Genomic DNA, 25660 nt, shown 5'->3' on the forward strand with positions numbered 1-25660 from the left:
TCGCATGCCAAATCGCTACAATGTGAACCAGGGCTTAAGGATCCAAGACATGGCTTTACGTTGTAAAACAGAAAACGGCTGACATTTAGGGACTGCAATGACGACAGAGACACTCTACTGTATAAAGGGATGCCTTGTGTATAACAGTGTTTTTTGTTTCTTTTTCTGATTTAAGGAAGGACCGGGCAGTCAGAACGCACTGAGCAAGTTTTGCAGAAGGGGAATTTTTTCATACTCCTTAAGAAAGTCATTGTCAGCATCTGGCTGTTGGACTGAGAATGCAGAGACATCCCACTTGCAAGGCACTTAACACACAGCTTCATGTACAGACTGCAAACCTGCAGAAGCAGCAGCAGCAAGCAGCAAGCCGCACAGTCTCCGACTCTCCCCCGAGGTAAGGCAAATCAAATCTGCTCCTTCTTTCTGTATCCCCCCCGACCTGATCAGTCACAGATTGGGGACTGCAAAAAAAAACTGGTGCAATATGAAGCTGGGATTTTCCTTTGGCGGCTATGAAATATCAGCTTAGACTTCCCAGCTGTTTCCTTGCAGATAAAGCGTCCTTTCTATGAGCCTCATGCTAAATTCCTATGTTCTTTTTTTTCCCCCCATTTGCACAAAACAAAAGCCTCATATCTGCAAATAGGAAAGAATGACAAGCTATTTTTTTTTGTTCCTATTGGCAACATAACTTTAATTTATTTTCCAGAGCCCAAAAAAATAAAAATACCCCCCCCCCCCCCATAGAAAGCTTTGCTGTGTATCTGGAGAAAGTGAGGCTGTTTTAGTTCAATATGACTGAATATAAAGACCTCTTATGGGCCCCTAATAGGAAACATCTGATTGTACGGGGGTCTTCAGCGTGGTGGTCATACCAAACCTGAAAGGAGAGAAGGAAAGTGCAATAAGTACCTTTATCCTGATACATTGGGAAGAAGACATTCCTGGGTTTGTTCTCTGACCTTCTCTGGCTTTGACATAAGATTCTTTTTTTATTTTCTTTTTTTTTTTTGTAACATAAAGAAGGTTTATTGTGCCCTCCAGATTCTAACCCCCAGGAATGGAATATTGCTCTGCAACAGAGGTGGGTGTGTGCGCTCGCAAACAAAGAGAGAACTTTGGGATATACAGTACAGTGTAACCAGTCACTATTGTTTCCCAGCTTTGCCGCGACCATTTGGGGAGTAGCCCTCCAGGTTTTTGTGGGTCGATGATTTTTTTTTATTTTTTTCATTGTGTTGTAGCTTTGCTATATTACTATTGTATTATACTTTGGAGGATTATTTAGTAATAGTGCTTTTTTAATATATATATATATATATATATATATATATATTACTTTGGAGGATTATTTAGTAATATTGTTACATATATATATATATATATAAAAGTTAAAAGTATGTGTTATTGTTGTTGCTTATGTTTTCCCCTCCTTTTTTTTTTTTTTTAGCCTTGTGCTAGAGACTCTATGGAGCTCTATGGAGCAATTATAGACCTAAAGCAGTATTAAACCCCAAATTGCTAGATTACTATTTTTTATTTTATTATACTTTGAAGGATTATTTAGTAATATTGTGTTAGTTTTATTTATATATATATATATATATATATATATATATATATATATATATATATATATATATAGTTTTATATATAGTTTTATATATATATATAGTTTTATTTTTATATATATATATATATATATATATATATATATATATATATATATATATATATAGTTTTATATTTTTATATATATATATATATATATATATATATATATATATATATATATATATATATATATATATATATATATATAAAACTAACACAATATTACTAAATAATCCTTCAAAGTAATATAAATACATTTATATATATATATATATATATAAATAAAAAACAGGACTGTATTACTAAATAATCCTTCAAAGTATAATAAAATAAAAAATAGTAATCTAGCAATTTGGGTTTAATACTGCTAGATTACTATAACCTAATACTGGGTTTAATTTATTTATATTACTTTGAAGGATTATTTAGTAATATTGTGTTTGTTTTATTTATATATATATATATATATATATATATATATATATATATATATATATACATATATTTATTATTATTATACGCTATTTATGCAGCGCTTTCCAATGTAGAGGAGATGGGGGCAGCACAATTACAGTACAGTTTAATACAGAACATACGGCTTGTAGAGCTTACATTCTAAAGGAGGAGTCTGCAAACTGCGGCCCGAGGGCCAGATGTGGCCCTCTGCTAGCCTTTATCCGGCCCTTGGGGCACTATTCCTCCCACTGACACCAACAATGGGGCACTATTTCTTCCAAGATACCAATGATAGGATACTATTCCTCTTACTAATAGGGACACAACTCCTACTCCTATTGACCACCAACCCTGAGGCCATATTTATTCTCACTCATGCCGGGCCCGTGAAATTTTTTGCCCCTGCTGGCCACAATCTGGCCCTCCTCCAGTCTGAAGGACATTAAACTGGCCCTTTGTTTGAAAAGTTTGGAGACCCCTGTTCTAAAAAGGAAGAGGATGGTGGTACAAAAGGGAATAGCTGCAGAGAATGATTTGATGGGGGGGTGGCTCGGAGACAGTTAGGTGGGTGTGGGATAGGCTTATACTGTCATATAAATAAAGTACATATACATATAAATAAAACACTGAATTACTAAATAATCCTTCAAAGTATAATAAAAAAAAAAAATAGTAATCTAGCAATTTGGGTTTTATACTGCTTTAGGTCTGTAATTGCTCCATAGAGCTCCATAGACTCTAGCACAAAGCTAAAAAACAAAAAAAGGAGGGGAAAGCATAAGCAACAACAATGACACATACTTTATAATATATATACATACATACATATTATGTTGTTGCTTATGATGCTTTCCCCTCCTTTCTTTTTTTTTTTTTTTTTTGCTAGAGACTGTGGGCAGTTTCTTTAAAGGGCCAGCAATTACAGACCTAAGGCAGTATTAAACCCACATTGCTAGATTACTATTTTTTTATTTTATTATACTTTGAAGGATTATTTAATAATTCAGTGTTTCTCATGTGTATATATATATATATATATATATATATATATATATATATATATATATATATAGTTGTTGCTTATGTTTTCCCCACCTCTTTTTTAGCTTTTTTACTAGAGACTCTATAGACATTTCTTTAAAGGGCCAGCAATTACAGACCTAAAGCAGTATTAACCACCTTCTGGGCACTTTTACCCTCTTCCTGCCCAGGCTAATTTTCAGCTTTCAGCGCTGTCCCACTTTGAATGACAATTGCAGGGTCATGCGACGCTGTATCCAAACAAATTCCCGATAGGGAATTGGAATGGATACAGTATGGTCAGGGATTATAGCCGACCCATGTCTGCTCTTCAGTAGTGGTGGATCTCCAGTCTCCATCGATCCAAACCCCAGTCCCCGCCCACTTTGGTGGACTGGTGTAGTTCACACTTTTAACCTCTCTCTCATCCCCTCTCTTTCTCACCCCCTCTCACCTCTCTCTCTCACCCTCTCCCTCTCTCTCTCACCCTCTCTCTCACCCCCTCTCTTTCCCATCCCCTCTCTCTAACCCCTTCACCACTCTTTCTCTTTCACCTCTCTCTCTCATCCCCTCCCTCCCTCACTCCTCTCTTACCCTCTCTTTCTCTCCCCTCCCCCTCTCTCTCTCGCCCCTCCCTCTCACCCCTATCTCATATCTCTCTCATCTCTCTCTCTCCCCCCCACCCCTCTTTCTCTCCCCCCTCTCTCTCTCTCTCTCTCTCTCTCTCTCTTTCACCCTCTCTCTCACCCTCTCTTTCTTTCACCCCTCTCTCAACCCCTCCCTCACCACTCTCTTTCTCTCCCCTCCCCTCTCTCTCTCTCTCTCTCTCTCTCTCTCTCTCACCCCTCTCTTTCACCCCCTCTCTCACCCCTATCTCATACCTCTCTCACCTCTCTCTCACCCCTCTCCCCACTCTCTCTCTTTCACCCCTCTCTCTCATCCCCTCCCTCCCTCACCCCTCTCTCACCCTCTCTTTCTCTCCCCTCCCCCTCTCTCTCTTACCCCTCCCTCTCACCCCTATCTCATACCTCTCTCTCTCTCTCCCCCACCCCTCTTTCTCTCCCCCCTCTCTCTCTCTCTCTCTCTCTCTCTTTCACCCTCTCTCTCTCTCTCTCACCCACCCCTCTCTCTCTCTCACCTCCTCTCTTTCTCACCCCCTCTCTTTCTCACCCCACTCTCACCTCTCTCTCACCCCCTCTCTTTCTCACCACTCTCTCTCTTTCACCCCCTCTCTCATACCCTCCCTCCCTCACCCCTCTCTTTCTCTCCCCTCCCCCCTCTCTCTCACCCCTCTCTTTCACCCCCTTTCTCACCCCTATCTCATACCTCTCTCATCTCTCTCTTACCCCTCCTTTCTCTCTACCCAGGGTACAAAAAGGGCTTTTTTTACAGCTCACTGCACACACAGTGTCAGGGCAGAGTGTGTGTGAGGAGAGGAGACACGGGCTCACCCTAGCGTTGCTATGTGACTCCACCTCCGCGTGATGTCACACGCAGCCGGCCACTTACTGAATGACAGGTGGCCGGCGAGGTCAGAGCCTGGAGGAGGAGCTCCGAGTCTGCTCGGCTCAGTTCGCCTGCCCCTGACGGTGACTCGAGTCGAGTCCTTCGCTATGCGGCGATGCTGGCTCGGCTGCTCGAGTCCTGCAAAGAGAACGGCTTTCCTGCAGTGAAAAAAGTGCAGGGACGCCGTTCCCACGCGTTCCCGCAGGACTCAAGCCCTGATCTTAATGCATTAAGATAAAAAGCTTTCTGTGTGCAGCAGCCCTCTTAATACTTACCTGAGCCCCATCTCGATCCAGCGATGTTGCATGAGAGACACGGCTGTCCAGGACTCTCCCTCCTCATTGGCCAAGACAGCAGCGACACACTATTAGCAACATTAGAAACACGGAGCATGGCTCGGGTGCCCCCATAGCAAGCTGCTTGCTGTGGGGGCACTCAACAGGAGGAAGGGGCCAGAAGCGCAGAACTGGGACCCGAGAAGAGGAGGATTTGGGCTGCTCTGTGCAAATTCACTGCAACAGAGCAGGTAAAAAAATAAGACTTTAGTATCACTTTATAATGCCGGCACCTAAACCTGAAGCCAATTGAAGAATCGGCTCGGGTGAGGACAGCACTGAATCTCTGGACAGGTAAATGTCCTTATAATAAAAGTCAGCAGTTACAGTATTTGTAGCTGTTGACTTTTAATTTTTCTGGGGGAGACTGGAGCTCCTCTTTAACTCAAGCGCAGGTTTCATTTAAGCCCATCTCGGAATAGCTGGTATATGTATAGTTAACAGGAAATGTGGCACGAAGGAACGAAATGTTGTCACATGAATGCAGATTATCTATTTAAGACAAGACTGATGTGATATCTATATTCTTTATCACTTTAGAGAAAATCTATGCTTAGTGCTACCTAAAAAAAAATGACCTCCCTCTGTGAGGTGATCCTTGCTCCTGGACAGAGTAGTGCTCACTTACCCACGTGCCCACAGGGCACTTATACCTCCTTCCTGCCCAGGCCAATTTTCAACTTTCAACGCTGTCACACTTTGAATGACAATTGTGCGGTCATGCAACATTTTACCCATATGACATTTTTGTCTTTTTTTTTTCACATAAATACAGCTTTCTTTTGGGGTATTTAATCATCACTGGGTTTTTATTTTTTGCTAAACAAACAAAAAAGACCAAAAAGTTTTCATATTTTGTTAGGTGGTACTGATCAGGAGGCACTGATGAGGCTGCATTGATGGGCACTGATAGGCGGCACTAAAAGGTGGCACTAACGGGCACTGATAGGCAGCAATAATAAGTGGGCACTGGTTGGCAGCACTGATGAGCACCAGCAGGGGGGCCCGTGCATTGTGGGAGCACAGGCGCCAATCCCCCCTAACACCGCCCACCACCCTTCCTATCCATGCGTCCCGGCCCCTTTCAGGATGCCAGGCGCATTAATTTCTATACCGGGGATAGGCAGGGGGGGGGGGTTTTAAAGCACCTAATTAGAGTCAGAGGCTCAAAATAAGGTGGGCTCATGGCGCAGAGAGTGTGCCCTGATCCCACCCAATTGTGTAACCATCCATCCACTGCCCGGAGGATACAGCAGGAGAGAAGGACACAGCAGAAGAGCAGCCCGCTGCATAGTAAGTGCCAAACCTCCCGCAGGGGGGGGGGTGCTAGCTTATAGAAAATAATTCAATCCAGAAGGCCGCACTCCATTAATCCGGAATGGGGGGTGCTAGCTGACAGTCCCGTGAGCCCCACGACCGCCCCTGGTGTGGGGGGGGGGGGGGGTGCATCAGTGCCCCAAGCCCCGCGGTCACCCCTGGCCCTATCTGTAATGCTGGGCTATATACCCTATCTGTAAGGCTGGGCTATATACCCTATCTGTAAGGCTGAGCTATATACTCTGTCCTGTGATGCTGAGCTGTATACTCCTGTCTTTTGATGCTGGGGCTGTATACTCTGTCCTGTGATGGTGAGCTGTATACTCCTGTCTTGTGATGCTGAGCAGCAGGAGAGAAGGACACAGCAGAAGAGCAGCCCGCTGCATAGTAAGTGCCAAACCTCCCGCAGGGGGGGGGGGGTGCTAGCTTATAGAAAATAATTCAATCCAGAAGGCCGCACTCCATTAATCCGGAATGGGGGGTGCTAGCTGACAGTCCCGTGAGCCCCACGACCGCCCCTGGTGTGGGGGGGGGGGGGTGCATCAGTGCCCCAAGCCCCGCGGTCACCCCTGGCCCTATCTGTAATGCTGGGCTATATACCCTATCTGTAAGGCTGGGCTATATACCCTATCTGTAAGGCTGAGCTATATACTCTGTCCTGTGATGCTGAGCTGTATACTCCTGTCTTTTGATGCTGGGGCTGTATACTCTGTCCTGTGATGGTGAGCTGTATACTCCTGTCTTGTGATGCTGAGCTGTATACTCCTGTCTTGTGATGCTGAGCTGTATACTCTGTTTTGTGATTCTGGGGCTGTATACTCCTGTCTTGTGATGCTGAGCTGTATACTTCTGTCTTGTTATGCTGAGCTGTATACTCTGTCCTGTGATGCTAAGCCGTATACTCCTGTCTTGTGATGCTGAGCTGTATACTCCTGCCCTGTGATGCTGAGCTGTATACTCCTGTCCTGTGATGCTGAGCTGTATACTCTGTCCTTTGATGCTGATCCGTATACTCCTGTCCTGTGATGCTGAGCTGTATACTCCTGTCTTGTGATGCTGAGCTGTATACTCCTGTCCTGTGATGCTGAGCTGTATACTCCTGTCTTGTGATGCTGAGCTGTATACTCCTGTCTTGTGATGCTGAGCTGTATACTCCTGTCTTGTGATGCTGAGCTGTATACTCCTGTCTTGTGATGCTGAGCCGTATACTCCTGTCCTGTGATGCTGAGCTGTATACACCTGTCTTGTGATGCTGAGCTGTATACTCCTGTCTTGTGATGCTGAGCCGTATACTCCTGTCTTGTGATTCTGGGGCTGTATACTCCTGTCTTGTGATGCTGAGCCGTATACTCCTGTCTTGTGATGCTGAGCTGTATACTCCTGTCTTGTGATGCTGAGCTGTATACTCCTGTCTTGTGATGCTGAGCTGTATACTCTGTCCTGTGATGCTGAGCTGTATACTCCTGTCTTGTGATGCTGGGGCTGTATACTCTGTCCTGTGATGCTGAGCTGTATACTCTGTCCTGTGATGCTGAGCTGTATACTCCTGTCTTGTGATTCTGGGGCTATATACTCTGTCCTGTGATGCTGAGCTGTATACTCCTGTCTTGTGATGCTGAGCTGTATACTCCTGTCTTGTGATGCTGAGCTGTATACTCCTGTCTTGTGATGCTGAGCTGTATACTCCTGTCTTGTGATGCTGAGCTGTATACTCTGTCCTGTGATGCTGAGCTGTATACTCTGTCCTGTGATGCTGAGCTGTATACTCCTGTCTTGTGATTCTGGGGCTATATACTCTGTCCTGTGATGCTGAGCTGTATACTCCTGTCTTGTGATGCTGAGCTGTATACTCCTGTCTTGTGATGCTGAGCTGTATACTCTGTCCTGTGATGCTGAGCTGTATACTCCTGTCTTGTGATGCTGGGGCTGTATACTCTGTCCTGTGATGCTGAGCTGTATACTCCTGTCTTGTGATGCTGGGGCTGTATACTCTGTCCTGTGATGCTGAGCTGTATACTCTGTCCTGTGATGCTGAGCTGTATACTCTGTCCTGTGATGCTGAGCTGTATACTCCTGTCTTGTGATTCTGGGGCTATATACTCTGTCCTGTGATGCTGAGCTGTATACTCCTGTCTTGTGATGCTGAGCTGTATACTCTGTCCTGTGATGCTGAGCTGTATACTCTGTCCTGTGATGCTGAGCTGTATACTCCTGTCTTGTGATGCTGGGGCTGTATACTCTGTCCTGTGATGCTGAGCTGTATACTCTGTCCTGTGATGCTGAGCTGTATACTCTGTCCTGTGATGCTGAGCTGTATACTCCTGTCTTGTGATTCTGGGGCTATATACTCTGTCCTGTGATGCTGAGCTGTATACTCCTGTCTTGTGATGCTGAGCTGTATACTCCTGTCTTGTGATGCTGAGCTGTATACTCTGTCCTGTGATGCTGAGCTGTATACTCCTGTCTTGTGATGCTGGGGCTGTATACTCTGTCCTGTGATGCTGAGCTGTATACTCTGTCCTGTGATGCTGAGCTGTATACTCTGTCCTGTGATGCTGAGCTGTATACTCTGTCCTGTGATTCTGAGCTGTATACTCCTGTCCTGTGATGCTGAGCTGTATACTCTGTCCTGTGATGCTGAGCCGTATACTCCTGTCTTGTGATGCTGAGCTGTATACTCCTGTCTTGTGATGCTGAGCCATATACTCCTGTCCTGTGATGCCGAGCTGTATACTCCTGTCTTGTGATGCCGAGCTGTATACTCCTGTCTTGTGATGCTGAGCTGTATACTCCTGTCTTGTGATTCTGGGGCTGTATACTCTTGTCTTGTGATTCTGGGGCTGTATACTCCTGTCTTGTGATTCTGGGGCTGTATAGTCCTGTCTTGTGATTCTCGGGCTGTATACTCCTGACACTATGGGTGGAAGCAAGTGGAATACAGAGGACAGAGTGGGTGGATTATATAAGGGGCGGGGCTTATGAGAAGCGGGAGGGGTCAAAAAGGAAGGGCGGGGTCTGGTGCCCCCCCCCCCCATCACAAAACTTCCCAGCCACCACTGAATAGCACTGTTTTTCACTGATTAGCAGCACTGGTGGGCACTGAGGGAACTGATGTCCCTCTTTTTATTCCTTATGCTGTCAACGTGAGAAAAAAAAAACAGATAACCAGCTTCTGTTCACTTCCGTGATCAGCTGTCATTGACATTTTAAGCCCACGTTGTAGCCGTCTTTTGGCTAAAATGTGGACGCCAAGTGGTTAATTACATTCTGATGCACAGCCATAGGGGCATTCCCATAATGGCCTGGGCAAATAGCCCAAGGGGGAGAGGAGGCAGTAGTTGGAACATATTACATGTTGTTCCAAAGGAGAACTTAGGTAGATATAAAATACTCAAACAAATGCGTTTCTGTATCCATTAATACTGTACATCATACATACCGTATTTATCGGGGTATAGCGCGCTCCCGCGTATAGCGCGCACCCCTAAAGTTGCCCGAATTCCCGTGGAAAAAATATTTTTTGTACTTACAGTTTTGGTGTCTTGCGCGGCGGCCTCGTCGGGTCCGGCGTCCGTCTGCGGCTTCGGGTGTCCTCTTCATATCCGAGCGCAGTACACTCGTGTATCGTCGGGCAGGCTCGGCAACTCTTGCTCTGACGTCCTGTAATCTCAGGACGTCAGCGCAAGAGGCGCCGAGACTGCCCGAAGATACACGAGTGTACTGCGCTCGGTATATGCCGGCGCAGTATTCAAACTCAGCGCGGGAAAGTGGGTATACGCCGATAAATACGGTATATGGTATATATACTATACAACGATTGACTCGGGTACAGCCAGCATGTTGGATTTTTACATGTGAATATAGCCACTAGCAATAATTACTGTGTTCTCCTGTGATTCCCCCATCACCACTGACCCGTGGTTGCAGGAAAGAAAATTGCATCATCTATGGCCTGCCTTATGGCCTGGATTTTACTGAAAACCGCATACTCTCCAGGCTGCTTATCTTGCAATTGATTATATCTTGACAGTTATATAGCCGGAATTGTGACTGTAATGGCAGATATATAGATATCCACTAGAGGGGGCAATTAATGCTTATTTTCCTAAAACAAATAAATACCACAAGCGACATTATTTACCTGTATCCCTTGTGTTGCTGTATCCTCCTTTTACCAAATACTTTCTTCCTCTTTTGCCCCTTGTGCTGATTTTATTTTTATTATTTATTTATAACAAAATACCTATTACCCTCTTTTCTCCCACGTTGTTCCTCTTTTTAATGTATAGGAAAAAGAAAGTACCCCCCCTAAATGAGATTTTGAAGGCAACAGCGCCATTGGCATGAAGTAATAAAACGTGGATCACACACACGTGATGATCAATTAAAAAACATGACATAAGAAAACAAAAGACAAATGAGAAAACGTAAATTCATAACAAGCAGACCAATTGTGTGTGTATATATATATATATATATTTATATTGGTACTCTGCAAAAAAACAACAACTCCAGTACCCGATGCGTTTCTGGTTCAAGCCCTTCGTCAGGGATATTGGATAGGGGAATAGTAGTAGACAGATGTACCTGGGTCCCACAGGTTTACACCAGTTCGACTAAAAAATTAGTCGATCCCCTTCAGATTTTGGAATTTACCCACTTAAATCCAGGAGGGATTTTGGTCCACTCTTTACAGATCTTCTCTAAGTCCTTAAAGTGATTGTAAAGGTTTTTTTTGTTTTGTTTTTTAATTACCGAACATGTTATACAGTGGAACCTTGGATTACAAGCATAATCTGTTCCAGGAGATTGCATGTAATCCAAAGCACTCACATATCAAAGCGTGTTTCCCCTATAGAAGTCAATGGAAATTAAGATAATTTGGTCCACATTGACTTCTATTGTATGCAATACCGCATGTGGCCAGAGGTGGGGGGAGCCGGAGAGCCTCAAATACTCGAGGACAGCTTGGCTGAACTCAGAAACCCTCGGAAAAGCTCGGAAACACACGGGAATGGAGCATTTCCGAGTATTTCCAAGTGATTTCCAAGTATTTCCGAACGGCTCCGAACCGTTTAGAGTGTCACTGGCGCCCCAGCACCTCTGGCCAAATGCGGTACTGCACACCCCATTAGCTTGAATTCTGCTTGTTTTTTTGCGAGAGAACACTCGCAAACCGAGTCAGGATTTAAAAACAAAAAGTTGCTCGTCTTTAAAAACGCTTGTTAACCACATTACTCGTTAACCAAGGTTCCACTGTACTTACCTGCTCTGTGCAAGGGTTTTGCACAGAGCGGCCCCAATCCTTTTTTTGGGGTCCCCCGGCGGCTCTCCTGGCTCCTCCTCTTCACCGAGTGCCCCCACGGAGAGCCCCTTTCCATGGGGGAACTCATGCAGGTGCGCTCCTGAGTCCTGCTTCTGCGTCCATTGACACAGACAGCAGGACTCAGCCCCGCCTCCCGGCTCCAATGTTACTGGATTTGATTGACAGCAGCGGGAGCCAATCTATCCGATGAGGACCCGAGACAGCAGCTGGAGCTGCTGGGTTCATGCTCGTTGCTGGAACGAATGGGTTTACGAAAGTAAAAGGGGGGGGTGGGCTCTCGGGGGCAGCTGCACCACAGAAGATTTTTTTCCTTGATGCAAAGAATTAAGATGAAAAACCATGAGACTTTACAACTCCTTTAAGGTCTCTTGGCTGTCTCTTGGCAACTTGACGTTTCAGCTCCCTTAATACATTTTCTATGGGATTAAGGTCTGGATACTGGCTAGGCCACTCCACGACCTTAATGTGTTTCTCTTTGAGCCACTCCTTTGTTGCCTTAATGGTATGTTTTGGGTCATTGTTATGCTGGAAGACCCATCCACGACCACGACCCATCCCCAGGGAAGGAGGGAAGAAGGTTCTCATTCAAGATTTTACAAATATATGGCCCCGTCCATTGGCCTCTCAATGCGGCAAGGTTGGCCTGTACTTTTAGCAGAGAAACAACCCAAAGCATAATGGTTCCACCTCTGTGCTTGACTGTAGGGATGGTTTTCTTAGGGTCATAGTCAGCATTTTTCCTCCTCCAAACAATAGCAAAGGGGACCGATGCAATGCGGAGCACATAGACTGGCCTTATTGACCAATCCAGTTGTATTTTTCATGGCTGCAATCAAATTGGATGCCACAAGCGAAAGCCTATATTTTGCCTCAGAGTATTTTAAAACTGGGAACATTTTTGTTTTATTTGCCTGATGTCTTTCTGCATAAATCATAACATTCGCCCCTGTTGAAGTCTACTTCGACGAAACGCGTCATGCATTGGCTTATTGCTCTCCATATTGCTCCTTTTTAGTTTTGCGATCACAAATTTTTATTACTACGGATGCCAATTGTTTTTTATTCAATAAAACCTATCCTTTTTGATCTATACCATGTGGAGCCCTCGATGAGAGTTTTTTTTGGCCCTTCCATCCGGCTGTTTCAACTTGGTTTTTCAACCTTTTGGTCACCTAAAAGACCCCTGAAGGCTGCTCCTGGAAATGCCTGGGTTCCCATGATCATTGTGGAAGACTGCCCATCTTGGCTCTTTCTGCTCGATTGACTCGTCACCGACATTCGAGTCCACCATCTCTGGTAAGAGTACATACCCCATTATTTTGATTGAAGATACAACACCTCAATGTTTCCACGTCTTCACTATATCACTGTGCTTCACTTCTGAGCAACAACTATTTTATACTGGACTTTATGTGTTCACTACACGGATTGTCTCATTCATTTGGACATTTCCCTTAATCTTCCATATATGAGTTATATTTATATTAGCGCTGTGGAAATAAAGATTAATTCCTCAAATTCTTTTGATCGGTACTAGCGGTGCAACAGATCATAAATGATCCGTGATCCGAACGGGTTACCATATGCGGATTGGCATACTACGTGATTCGAGGAGTTCCGCTGCTGACTCGGCCATAGACAAGATTGCGGCTTCGGCCTAGCTCCTGGAACAGCGGTCATCTTGGTCCACCCGGCGGCGGGCCCAGTTGAGCATAGAGCGGCGCGCTGACGTCATCACCCCTCAACTGCTCGTGTTCGGCCAGCTTCTCTGGCAAGCACTAATCTTCCTATACAGTGGGGAGATGTGGACCATATTACAGTGGGGAGGGGAGATGTCTGTGGATATTACAGTGGGGGAGATGTCTGTGGATATTACAGTGGGGGAGATGTCTGTGGATATTACAGTGGGGGGAGATGTCTGTGGATATTACAGTGGGGGAGATGTCTGTGGATATTACAGTGGGGGGAGATGTCTGTGGATATTACAGTGGGGGAGATGTCTGTGGATATTACAGTGGGGGAGATGTCTGTGGATATTACAGTGGGGGAGATGTCTGTGGATATTACAGTGGGGGGAGATGTCTGTGGATATTACAGTGGGGGAGATGTCTGTGGATATTACAGTGGGGGGAGATGTCTGTGGATATTACAGTGGGGGAGATGTCTGTGGATATTACAGTGGGGGAGATGTCTGTGGATATTACAGTGGGGGAGATGTCTGTGGATATTACAGTGGGGGGAGATGTCTGTGGATATTACAGTCTGGAAATGTCTGTGGATATTACAGTGGGGGAGATGTCTGTGGATATTACAGTGGGGGAGATGTCTGTGGATATTACAGTGGGGGAGATGTCTGTGGATATTACAGTGGGGGGGGGGATATGTCTGTGGATATTACAGTGGGGGGGGGAGATGTCTGTGGATATTACAGTGGGGGAGATGTCTGTGGATATTACAGTGGGGGAGATGTCTGTGGATATTACAGTGTGGGGATATGTCTGTGGATATTACAGTGGGGGAGATGTCTGTGGATATTACAGTGGGGGGAGATGTCTGTGGATATTACAGTGGGGGAGATGTCTGTGGATATTACAGTGGGGGAGATGTCTGTGGATATTACAGTGGGGGAGATGTCTGTGGATATTACAGTCTGGAAATGTCTGTGGATATTACAGTGGGGGAGATGTCTGTGGATATTACAGTGGGGGAGATGTCTGTGGATATTACAGTCTGGAAATGTCTGTGGATATTACAGTGGGGGAGATGTCTGTGGATATTACAGTGGGGGAGATGTCTGTGGATATTACAGTGGGGGGGGATATGTCTGTGGATATTACAGTGGGGGGGGGATATGTCTGTGGATATTACAGTGGGGGAGATGTCTGTGGATATTACAGTGGGGGAGATGTCTGTGGATATTACAGTGTGGGGATATGTCTGTGGATATTACAGTGGGGGAGATGTCTGTGGATATTACAGTGGGGGAGATGTCTGTGGATATTACAGTGGGGGGGGATATGTCTGTGGATATTACAGTGGGGGGAGATGTCTGTGGATATTACAGTGGGGGAGATGTCTGTGGATATTACAGTGGGGGAGATGTCTGTGGATATTACAGGGGGGGGAGATGTCTGTGGATATTACAGTGGGGAGATGTCTGTGGATATTACAGTGGGGGAGATGTCTGTGGATATTACAGTGGGGGGGAGATGTCTGTGGATATTACAGTGGGGAGATGTCTGTGGATATTACAGTGGGGGGAGATGTCTGTGGATATTACAGTGGGGGAGATGTCTGTGGATATTACAGTGGGGGAGATGTCTGTGGATATTACAGTCTGGAAATGTCTGTGGATATTACAGTGGGGGAGATGTCTGTTAATATTACAGTGGGGGAGATGTCTGTGGATATTACAGTGGGGAGATGTCTGTGGATATTACAGTGGGGGAGATGTCTGTGGATATTACAGTGGGGGAGATGTCTGTGGATATTACAGTGGGGGGAGATGTCTGTGGATATTACAGTGGGGGAGATGTCTGTGGATATTACAGTGGGGGGAGATGTCTGTGGATATTACAGTGGGGGAGATGTCTGTGGATATTACAGTGGGGGAGATGTCTGTGGATATTACAGTGGAGGAGATGTCTGTGGATATTACAGTCTGGAAATGGCTGTGGATATTACAGTGGGGGGGGGGAGATGTCTGTTGATATTACAGTGGGGGAGATGTCTGTGGATATTACAGTGGGGGAGATGTCTGTGGATATTACAGTGGGGGAGATGTCTGTGGATATTAAAGTGGGGGAGATGTCTGTGGATATTACAGTGGGGGAGATGTCTGTGGATATTACAGTGGGGGGGGGGATATGTCTGTGGATATTACAGTGGGGGGAGATGTCTGTGGATATTACAGTGGGGGAGATGTCTGTGGATATTACAGTGGGGGAGATGTCTGTGGATATTACAGTGGGGGGAGATGTCTGTGGATATTACAGTGGGGGAGATGTCTGTGGATATTACAGTGGGGGAGATGTCTGTGGATATTACAGTGGGGGAGATGTCTGTGGATATTACAGTGGGGGAGATGTCTATGGATATTACAGTGGGGGGGAGATGTCTGTGGATATTACAGTGGGGAGATGTCTGTGGATATTACAGTGGGGGAGATGTCTGTGGATATTACAGTGGGGGGAGATGTCTGTGGATATTACAGTGGGGAGATGTCTGTGGATATTACAGTGGGGGGCGATGTCTGTGGATATTACAGTGGGGGGAGATGTCTGTGGATATTACAGTGGGGGAGATGTCTGTGGATATTACAGTGGGGGAGATGTCTGTGGATATTACAGTGGGGGAGATGTCTGTGGATATTACAGTGGGGCGGGATATGTCTGTGTATATTACAGTGGGGGGGGGGGGAGATGTCTGTGGATATTACAGTGGGAGGGAGATGTCTGTGGATATTACAGTGGGGGGAGATGTCTGTGGATATTACAGTGGGGAGAGATGTCTGTGGATATTACAGTGGGAGGGAGATGTCTGTGGATATTACAGTGGGGGAGATGTCTGTGGATATTACAGTGGGGGAAATGTCTGTGGGTATTACAGTGGGGGGGGGATGTCTGTGGATATTACAGTGGGGAGAGATGTCTGTGGATATTACAGTGGGAGATGTCTGTGGATATTACAGTGGGGAGATGTCTGTGGATATTACAGTGGGGAGATGTCTGTGGATATTACAGTGGGGGAGATGTCTGTGGATATTACAGTGGGGGAGATGTCTGTGGATATTACAGTGGGGGAGATGTCTGTGGATATTACAGTGGGGAGATGTCTGTGGATATTACAGTGGGGGAGATGTCTGTGGATATTACAGTGGGTGGGGAGATGTCTGTGGATATTACAGTGGAGGAGATGTCTGTGGATATTACAGTGGGGGAGATGTCTGTGGATATTACAGTGGGGGTGATGTCTGTGGATATTACAGTGGGGGGAGATGTCTGTGGATATTACAGTGGGGGGGTGTCTGTGGATATTACAGTGGGGGGGATGTCTGTGGATATTACAGTGGGTGGAGATGTCTGTGGATATTACAGTGGGGGAGATGTCTGTGGATATTACAGTGGGGGAGATGTCTGTGGATATTTACAGTGGGGCGGGATATGTCTGTGGATATTACAGTGGGGGGGGATGTCTGTGGATATTACAGTGGGGGAGATGTCTGTGGATATTACAGTGGGGAGATGTCTGTGGATATTACAGTGGGGAGATGTCTGTGGATATTACAGTGGGGGAGATGTCTGTGGATATTACAGTGGGGAGATGTCTGTGGATATTACAGTGGGGAGATGTCTGTGGATATTACAGTGGGGGAGATGTCTGTGGATATTACAGTGGGGAGATGTCTGTGGATATTACAGTGGGGGAGATGTCTGTGGATATTACAGTGGGGAGATGTCTGTGGATATTACAGTGGGGAGATGTCTGTGGATATTACAGTGGGGAGATGTCTGTGGATATTACAGTGGGGGAGATGTCTGTGGATATTACAGTGGGGGGGGATGTCTGTGGATATTACAGTGGGGGAGATGTCTGTGGATATTACAGTGGGGGAGATGTCTGTGGATATTACAGTGGGGGGAGATGTCTGTGGATATTACAGTGGGGGAGATGTCTGTGGATATTACAGTGGGGGAGATGTCTGTGGATATTACAGTGGGGGGAGATGTCTATGGATATTACAGTGGGGGAGATGTCTGTGGATATTACAGTGGGGGAGATGTCTGTGGATATTACAGTGGGGGGAGATGTCTGTGGATATTACAGTGGGGGAGATGTCTGTGGATTTTACAGTGGGGAGAGATGTCTGTGGATATTACAGTGGGGGAGATGTCTGTGGATATTACAGTGGGGGGAGATGTCTGTGGATATTACAGTGGGGGGAGATGTCTGTGGATATTACAGTGGGGTGATGTCTGTGGATATTACAGTGGGGGAGATGTCTGTGGATATTACAGTGGGGGAGATGTCTGTGGATATTACAGTGGGGGAGATGTCTATGGATATTACAGTGGGGGGGAGATGTCTGTGGATATTACAGTGGGGAGATGTCTGTGGATATTACAGTGGGGGGAGATGTCTGTGGATATTACAGTGGGGGAGATGTCTGTGGATATTACAGTGGGGGAGATGTCTGTGGATATTACAGTGGGGGGAGATGTCTGTGGATATTACAGTGGGGGAGATGTCTGTGGATATTACAGTGGGGGAGATGTCTGTGGATATTACAGTGGGGGGAGATGTCTGTGGATATTACAGTGGGGGGAGATGTCTGTGGATATTACAGTGGGGTGATGTCTGTGGATATTACAGTGGGGGAGATGTCTGTGGATATTACAGTGGGGATATGTCTGTGGATATTACAGTGGGGGAGATGTCTGTGGATATTACAGTGGGGGGATGTCTGTGGATATTACAGTGGGGGAGATGTCTGTGGATATTACAGTGGGGAGATGTCTGTGGATATTACAGTGGGGAGATGTCTGTGGATATTACAGTGGGGGAGATGTCTGTGGATATTACAGTGGGGGGAGATGTCTGTGGATATTACAGTGGGGGAGATGTCTGTGGATATTACAGTGGGGGAGATGTCTGTGGATATTACAGTGGGGGAGATGTCTGTGGATATTACAGTGGGGGAGATGTCTGTGGATATTACAGTGGGGGGAGATGTCTGTGGATATTACAGTGGGGGAGATGTCTGTGGATATTACAGTGGGGGAGATGTCTGTGGATATTACAGTGGGGGGAGATGTCTGTGGATATTACAGTGGGGGAGATGTCTGTGGATATTACAGTGGGGGGAGATGTCTGTGGATATTACAGTGGGGGGAGATGTCTGTGGATATTACAGTGGGGGAGATGTCTGTGGATATTACAGTGGGGGAGATGTCTGTGGATATTACAGTGGGGGAGATGTCTGTGAATATTACAGTGGGGGAGATGTCTGTGGATATTACAGTGGGGGAGATGTCTGTGGATATTACAGTGGGGGAGATGTCTGTGGATATTACAGTGGGGGGGGATGTCTGTGGATATTACAGTGGGGGAGATGTCTGTGGATATTACAGTGGGGGAGATGTCTGTGGATATTACAGTGGGGAGATGTCTGTGGATATTACAGTGGGGAGGTGTCTGGGGATATTACAGTGGGGGAGATGTCTGTGGATATTATAGTGGGGGGGAAGATGTATGTGGATATTACAGTGGGGAGGTGTCTGGGGATATTACAGTGGGGGAGATGTCTGTGGATATTACAGTGGGGAGATGTCTGTGGATATTACAGTGGGGGAAGATGTATGTGGATATTACAGTGGGGAGGTGTCTGGGGATATTACAGTGGGGGAGATGTCTGTGGATATTATAGTGGGGGGGGATATGTCTGTGGATATTACAGTGGGGGAGATGTCTGTGGATATTATAGTGGGGGGAGATGTCTGTGGATATTACAGTGGGGGAGATGTCTGTGGATATTACAGTGGGGGAGATGTCTGTGGATATTACAGTGGGGGAGATGTCTGTGGATATTACAGTGGGGGAGATGTCTGTGGATATTACAGTGGGGGAGATGCCTGTGGATATTACAGTGGGGGAGATGTCTGTGGATATTACAGTGGGGGAAGATGTATGTGGATATTACAGTGGGGAGGTGTCTGGGGATATTACAGTGGGGGAGATGTCTGTGGATATTATAGTGGGGGGGGATATGTCTGTGGATATTACAGTGGGGAGATGTCTGTGGATATTATAGTGGGGGGAGATGTCTGTGGATATTACAGTGGGGGAGATGTCTGTGGATATTACAGTGGGGGAGATGTCTGTGGATATTACAGTGGGGGAGATGTCTGTGGATATTACAGTGGGGGAGATGTCTGTGGATATTACAGTGGGGACTATATATGGTGGTGATCCAAAAATTGTATGTGCGTTATAAATTATCGAAATTAGTCGATTTATCGATAAAAAAAAAATCAAGTAATCGAACATGAAAATTTTAATCAGTAACAGCCCTAATATATATACCGTATTTATCGCGGTATAACGCGCTCCCGCGTATACCGCGCACCCCTAAAGTTGCCCCCAATCCTGTGGAAAAAACTTTTTTTTGTACTTACAGTTTTGGTGTCTTGCGCGGCGTCCATCGGTGGCCTCGTCGGGTCCGGCGTCCTTCTGCGGCTTCGGGTGTCCTCTTCGTCGGGTCCGGCGTCCTTCTGCGGCTTCGGGTGTCCTCTTTGTCGGGTCCGGCGTCCTTCTGCGGCGTCCTCGCATCCTCCCCGCTCGTTTCCCGCGCCAAGTTTGAATACTGCGCCGACATATACAGAGCGCAGTACACTCGTGTATAGTCGGGCAGGCTCGGCAACTCTCACGCTGACGTCCTGTACGTCCAGGACGTGAGCGCGGAAGGTGCCGAGACTGCCCGACTATACACGAGTGTACTGCGCTCGGTATATGTTGGCGCAGTATTCAAAACTCGTCGCGGGTATCGGCGTATACCGCGCACCCACGATTTTCAGGGCAAAAAAGTGCGTGGTATACGCCGATAAATACGGTATATGTTATGTTTTCACACTTTGTGACCCACCTTCATGTTTATAGCAACATTTGATTATTTGAATCTTGCATACTCAACTTTTTAGCGCTACATTTTCCATAAATCATAAGCAACGTACCCATCCCCCATATATGAAAATCTGCAGAATGAATACTTTCCACATCGGTTATCGGACACTCCTTCCCCTCGCTGGTCCGTGTTTATATTATCGGTCGTTTCAAGAAAAATGAAAAGCCTGCCTGTTATTCCAAAGGACGACGGAGGGGCCAAGACTGTTTTTTAGGGATAAGGAAAGAAGATTGTTCGTTTTGGCTCCTCGCTCATCCGACTTCCTCTTCACTGGTTAACATGGATATAAAAATAGAACCTTTTTATTATTCTTATGTCCTCTTTTATCTGATTGGATTAGAAATCAACATTCAGGCCAAATGATAACGTTTGGTTGAAGCGGAGGTCAAGTGTATTTAAGGGATTGCATAAATACTGTCTGTGCTCATGTTTTATAAGAACTTTTTTTTTTTATGAGGCCCTTTATCCTGCAGCTCCAATACAAACACTTTTTCATGTTGGAAAGCGGTCACAATTCTCAGATTCTGTGCTAAACAAAAACTTTTCTGTAGTTTCTACTGGCAAACTTCTGCAGATTAAATATATCCTACCACCTATATGATAAAGTGAGGGTGCTCTTGCGCCTACCTAGTAAAGCTTAAGATGTGAAGTAAAATAATAGTAATGAACTAAAAGTGATGATGCTGCTCAATCTAATAATGTATAAATATCAAATAGAAATACAATAAAATAGTGAAAGGTAAAGTGACGAGCGCAATGAATATGACTGAGTAATCAAAGTGTTAATCAGTGAACATTGATAATAAACTAAAATTGAAACAAAGTGCTAAAAAATATAAAAAAAATATAAAAAAAAAATATATAAAAAAATATAAAAAAATATAAAAAAAATATAAAAAAATATAAAAAAAATATAAAAAAAATATAAAAAAAAAAAAAAAAAAAATATAAAAAAATATAAAAAAAAAATATAAAAAAAAAATATAAAAAAATATAAAAAAAAATATAAAAAAAATATAAAAAAAAAATAAAAAAATATATACCACCTATAACCCTACCACATATACCACCTATAACCCCAAACATTCTTATTTTTGTTATGGATAAAGTGGGGAGGGGTTAGCAGCACGTCTATAACAATATTAGCTGGTACTAAAGGCAAAATCAAAAATGAAATACACTATATTGTCAAAAGTATTGGGACGCCTGCCTTTACACACACATGGGGCCAGATTCAGCAAAAACTGCGGCGGCGTAACGTATCGTCTTTACATTACACCGCCACAGGTTTTCAGCGCAAGTGCCTGATTCACCAAGCACTTGCGTGTAAACTTTCGGCGGAGTAGTGTAAAGGCGTCCGGCGCAAGCCCGCCTAATTCAAATGGGGCGTGTACCATTTAAATTAGGCGCGTTCCCGCGCCGAACGTTCTGCGCATGCTCCGTTTGGAAATTTCCCGTCGTGCTTTGCGCGAAATTACGGGGGGGGGTTCACGCTGATTGTTTATCAGCGCAGCCCGCCCTCGGTTGCCCACACTAGACCACAGGGAAGCCGCCAGGACCACCAGGGATTGGAGGAAACATGTGGGTGGCCAGGTACATCCCCCATGGCCATCCACATGTAAAAAATATGCACATGGGCACTGACTGGCAACATGGGCACTGATTGGAAAAATTGTAAATAAACAAGTGCCACCCCTCAGTTTCCATCAGTGCCACTTCTCAGTGCCCATCCATGCCCAGTGCCCACCTATCTGTGCCACCCATATGTACCCATCAGTGCCACCCATATTTACCCATCAGTGCCACCCATATGTGCTCATCAGTGCCACCCATATGTGCTCATCAGTGCCGCCTATGAGTGCCCATCAGTGCCGCCTATGAGTGCCCATCAGTGCCGCCTATGAGTGCCCATCAGTGCCGCATACCAGTGCCGCCTATCAGTGTCAATCAGTGCCACCTCATCAGTGCCCATCAGGGCCACCTCATCAGTGCCCGTAATTAAAAAAGAAAACGTACTTATTTACAAAAAGATTAACAGAAAAAAAATAAAAACTTTATTTTTTTTCCAAATTTTCTGTCTTTTTGTAGTTGTTGCAGGAAAAAAAAACGCAATGGTGATCAAATACCACCAAAAAAAAAGCTCTATTTGTGGGAACAAAATGATAAAAAAATTGTTTGGGTACAGTGTAGCATGACCGCGCAATTGTCATTCAAAGTGCGACAGCGCTGAAAGCTGAAAATTGGCTTGGGCAGGAAGCTGCGTAAGTGCCTGGTATGGAAGTGGTTAATGGCTTCCCAGTCCTAGTCCGTAGGGTTCAATATTGAGTTGGCCCACTTTGCAGCTATAAGGCCCCTTTCACACTGGGGCGGGAGGTGCGGTGTCGGTAAAGCGCCGATATTTTTAGCGGCACTATTCGCCCGCTAGCGGGGTGGTTTTACCCCAGCTAGCGGCCAAAAAAACACTGCAAAGCGCCTCTGCAGAGGCGCGTTGCTGGCGGTATAGCCACGGTGTCCCATTGCTTTCAATGGGCAGGAGCAGCGGAGGAGCGGTAAACACACCGCTCCAAAGATGCGGCTAGCAGGACTTTTATTACCGTCCTGCTAGCGCACCGAGGGCTTTCACACTGGAGAAATGGCAGCCGCTGTTTCAGGTCGGTTTGCAGGCGTAATTTAAAGCGCAATAGCGCCTGCAAACCGCCCCAGTGTGAAAGGGGTCTAACAGCTTCAACTCTTCTGGGAAGGTTGTCCACAAGGTTTAGGAGTGTGTCTATGGGAATGTTTGACTATTCTTCCAGGAAGAGCATTTGTGAGGTCAGGCACTGATGTTGGGCGAAAAGACCTGGCTTGCAGTCTCCGCTCTAAATCATCCCAAAGGTGTTCTATCGGATTGAGGTCAGGACTCTGTGCAGGCCAGTCAAGTTTCTCCACCCCAAACTCGCTCATCCATGTCTTTATGGACCTTGCTTTGTGCTCTGGTGCGCAGTCATGTTGGAACAGGAAGGGGCCGTCCCCAAACTGTTCCCACAAAGTTGGGAGCATGAAATTGTCCAAAATGTCTTGGTATGCTGATGCCTTAAGAGTTCCCTTCACTGGAACTAAGGAGCCAATCCCAATCCCTGAAAAACAACCCAACGCCATCAGCAGGCAAAAAAAAACGAAAGGGAGGGGGGCTCAGAACCCAAACTGTGTCATGTACACTATATGGTCAAAAGTACTGGGACACCTCCTTTTACACGCACATGAACTTTAATGGCATTACAATCTTAGGGGGTAGATCCACAAAGAAATTACGCCGGCGTATCTATTGATACGCCGGCGTAATTTCAAAATTTTTTGAATCCTCAAAACAAGATACGATGGCATCTCGGCTAGATCCGACAGGCGTACGTCTTCGCACGCCTTCGGATCTTAGATGCAATTTTTCGGCAGCCGCTAGGTGGCGTTTCCGTCGAAATCAGCGTTGAGTATGCAAATTAGCTATTTACGGCGATCCACGAAAGTACGTCGGCCCGGCGCATTTTTTTCCGTCGTTTGCGTTCGGCTTTTTCCGGCGTATAGTTAAAGCTGCTATACTGAGGCGTACTTAATGTTAAGTATGGCCGTCCTTCCCGTGTACAATTTTAAATTTTTTACGTTGTTTGCGTAAGTCGTTTGCGAATAGGAATTTGCGTAGAATGACGTCACCGTCGTAAGCATTGGCGGGTTCCGGTTTAATTTCGAGCATGCGCACTGGGATACCCCCAGGGACGGCGCATGCGCAGTTCCAAAAAAACGTTGTTTACGTCGGGTCACGACGTATTAACATAAAACACGCCCCCATTAGATCCATTTGAATTCCGCGCCCTTACGCCGCGAGAGATACACTACTCCGCCGTAACTTATGGCGCGGATTCGTTGTGGATTCAAATTAAAAAAAGATAAGTTACGGCGACGTAGCGTATCTTAGATACGCTGCGCCCGGCGCAGTTGTATGTGGATCTGCCCCTTAGTCTGTAGGGTTCAATGTTGAGTTGGACCCGCCCTTTGCAGCTATAACAGCTTCAGCATTCCTGGGAAGGTCTTCCACAAGGTTTAGGAGTGTGTCTATGGGAATGTTTGACCATTCTTCCAGAAGCGCATTTGTGAGTGACTGTGCACAGGACCTTGTCTTACGTCAACACCAATGTTCATAAATAATACAGTAAAGTATAAAGTGACTGTGCATAGGACCTTATTCTAGGTAAATGTAAAAAAGCATAAAAAATAAAGTGACGGTGCATAAGTTCTTACAAAAAGGAAACCAAATTTTTTTTTGTTTTCTTTTTTAGAAATACTGGCCCAGATTCAAGTAGAATCGCGCAATATTTGCGTGGGCAAAGAGCAAATTTTTTTCTCTGCGCCCACGCAAATATTGCGCTTTGCCCGCGATTCACGGAGCAGTGGCACCGTAAATTGCGCGGGCAATATGCTAAGCAGCCGGGCGCAAGGCTGCCTAATGTAAATGATCCCGCCGGGGGCGGGAATCATTTAAATTAGGCGCGCTCCCGCGCCGAGCGAACAGCGCATGCTCCGTCGGGAAACTTTCCCGACGTGCATTGCGGCAAATGACGTCGCAAGGACGTCATTTGCTTGTAAGTGAACGTGAATGGCGTCTAGCGCCATTCACGGTTCACTTACGTAAACAACGTTAAATTTGAACGTCGCGAGCGGGAGGCGCAGCTATACTTTAGCATTGGCTGCGCCTGCTATTAGCAGGAGCAACCTTATGCTAAAGGCGCCGTACGGAAACTCCGTACCTTGCGTAGGCAGGGCCCGCGCAACTTTTGTGAATCAGTGGTAGTATGCAATTTGCATACTACACGCCGATCACAAAGGCCGCGCCCCCTAGCGGCCAACGCAAGAATGCAGCCTGGGATGTGAAGGCATAAGGAGGCTTATGTTTATCACATCCTAGGCTGCATTCGGTGTAACGAGGTTCCTGAATCAAGAGCACTCGTTACACCGGAGCAAGTAAGCACTTGCGCCGCGCAACTATGGTTGCGCGGGCGCAAGTGCTTCTTGAATCTGGGCCACTGTATAAACATATAATGGAAAGCAGTAGATAGTAGCCCAGGAAGACGTTTTTTTGATGACAAAACGTGTTGGGAGGAGCCTTTTGCTGACGTCATCGCGTTCTAGGAAGTGGAGGTTATAGGCTGGCTACGTGTTTTTCCTACATGCGCATCGCTTTTAACTAAATGTAAGTGAATTTTCTCATTCAATAAATGTTTTATTCACTTTTTTTACTCTATGAAGAGGCCTCTGTTTATTTGCTTTACATGAGCAGTTTTGTGCAGAATTTTGCTGTTACTGCTTAAAAGGGTTGTAAAAGAAATTGTTTTAAAAATAACAAACATGTCATACTTACCTCCACTGTGAAGCTCGTTT

General features: G+C 45.6%; 1 protein-coding gene across 2 annotated transcripts in view; it reads left to right on the forward strand.

Annotated features, from left to right (window-relative positions):
* The first annotated feature begins 761 nt into the window (after window positions 1-761).
* KANK4 (KN motif and ankyrin repeat domains 4) overlaps window positions 762-25660 on the forward strand; it is a 189221-nt gene continuing 164322 nt past the window's right edge. Inside the window, exon 1 of one of the 2 annotated variants that reach the window (XM_040360800.1) lies at window positions 762-1084. The gene's annotated coding sequence lies outside the window, so the exon portion shown is untranslated. Of the gene's footprint in view, window positions 1085-25310; window positions 25473-25660 lie in introns of those variants that run through there. The other variant, XM_040360799.1, reaches the window with a different exon arrangement.

The sequence above is a fragment of the Rana temporaria genome, chromosome 7, assembly GCF_905171775.1.
Source record: "Rana temporaria chromosome 7, aRanTem1.1, whole genome shotgun sequence".
Lineage (NCBI taxonomy): Eukaryota > Metazoa > Chordata > Amphibia > Anura > Ranidae > Rana > Rana temporaria.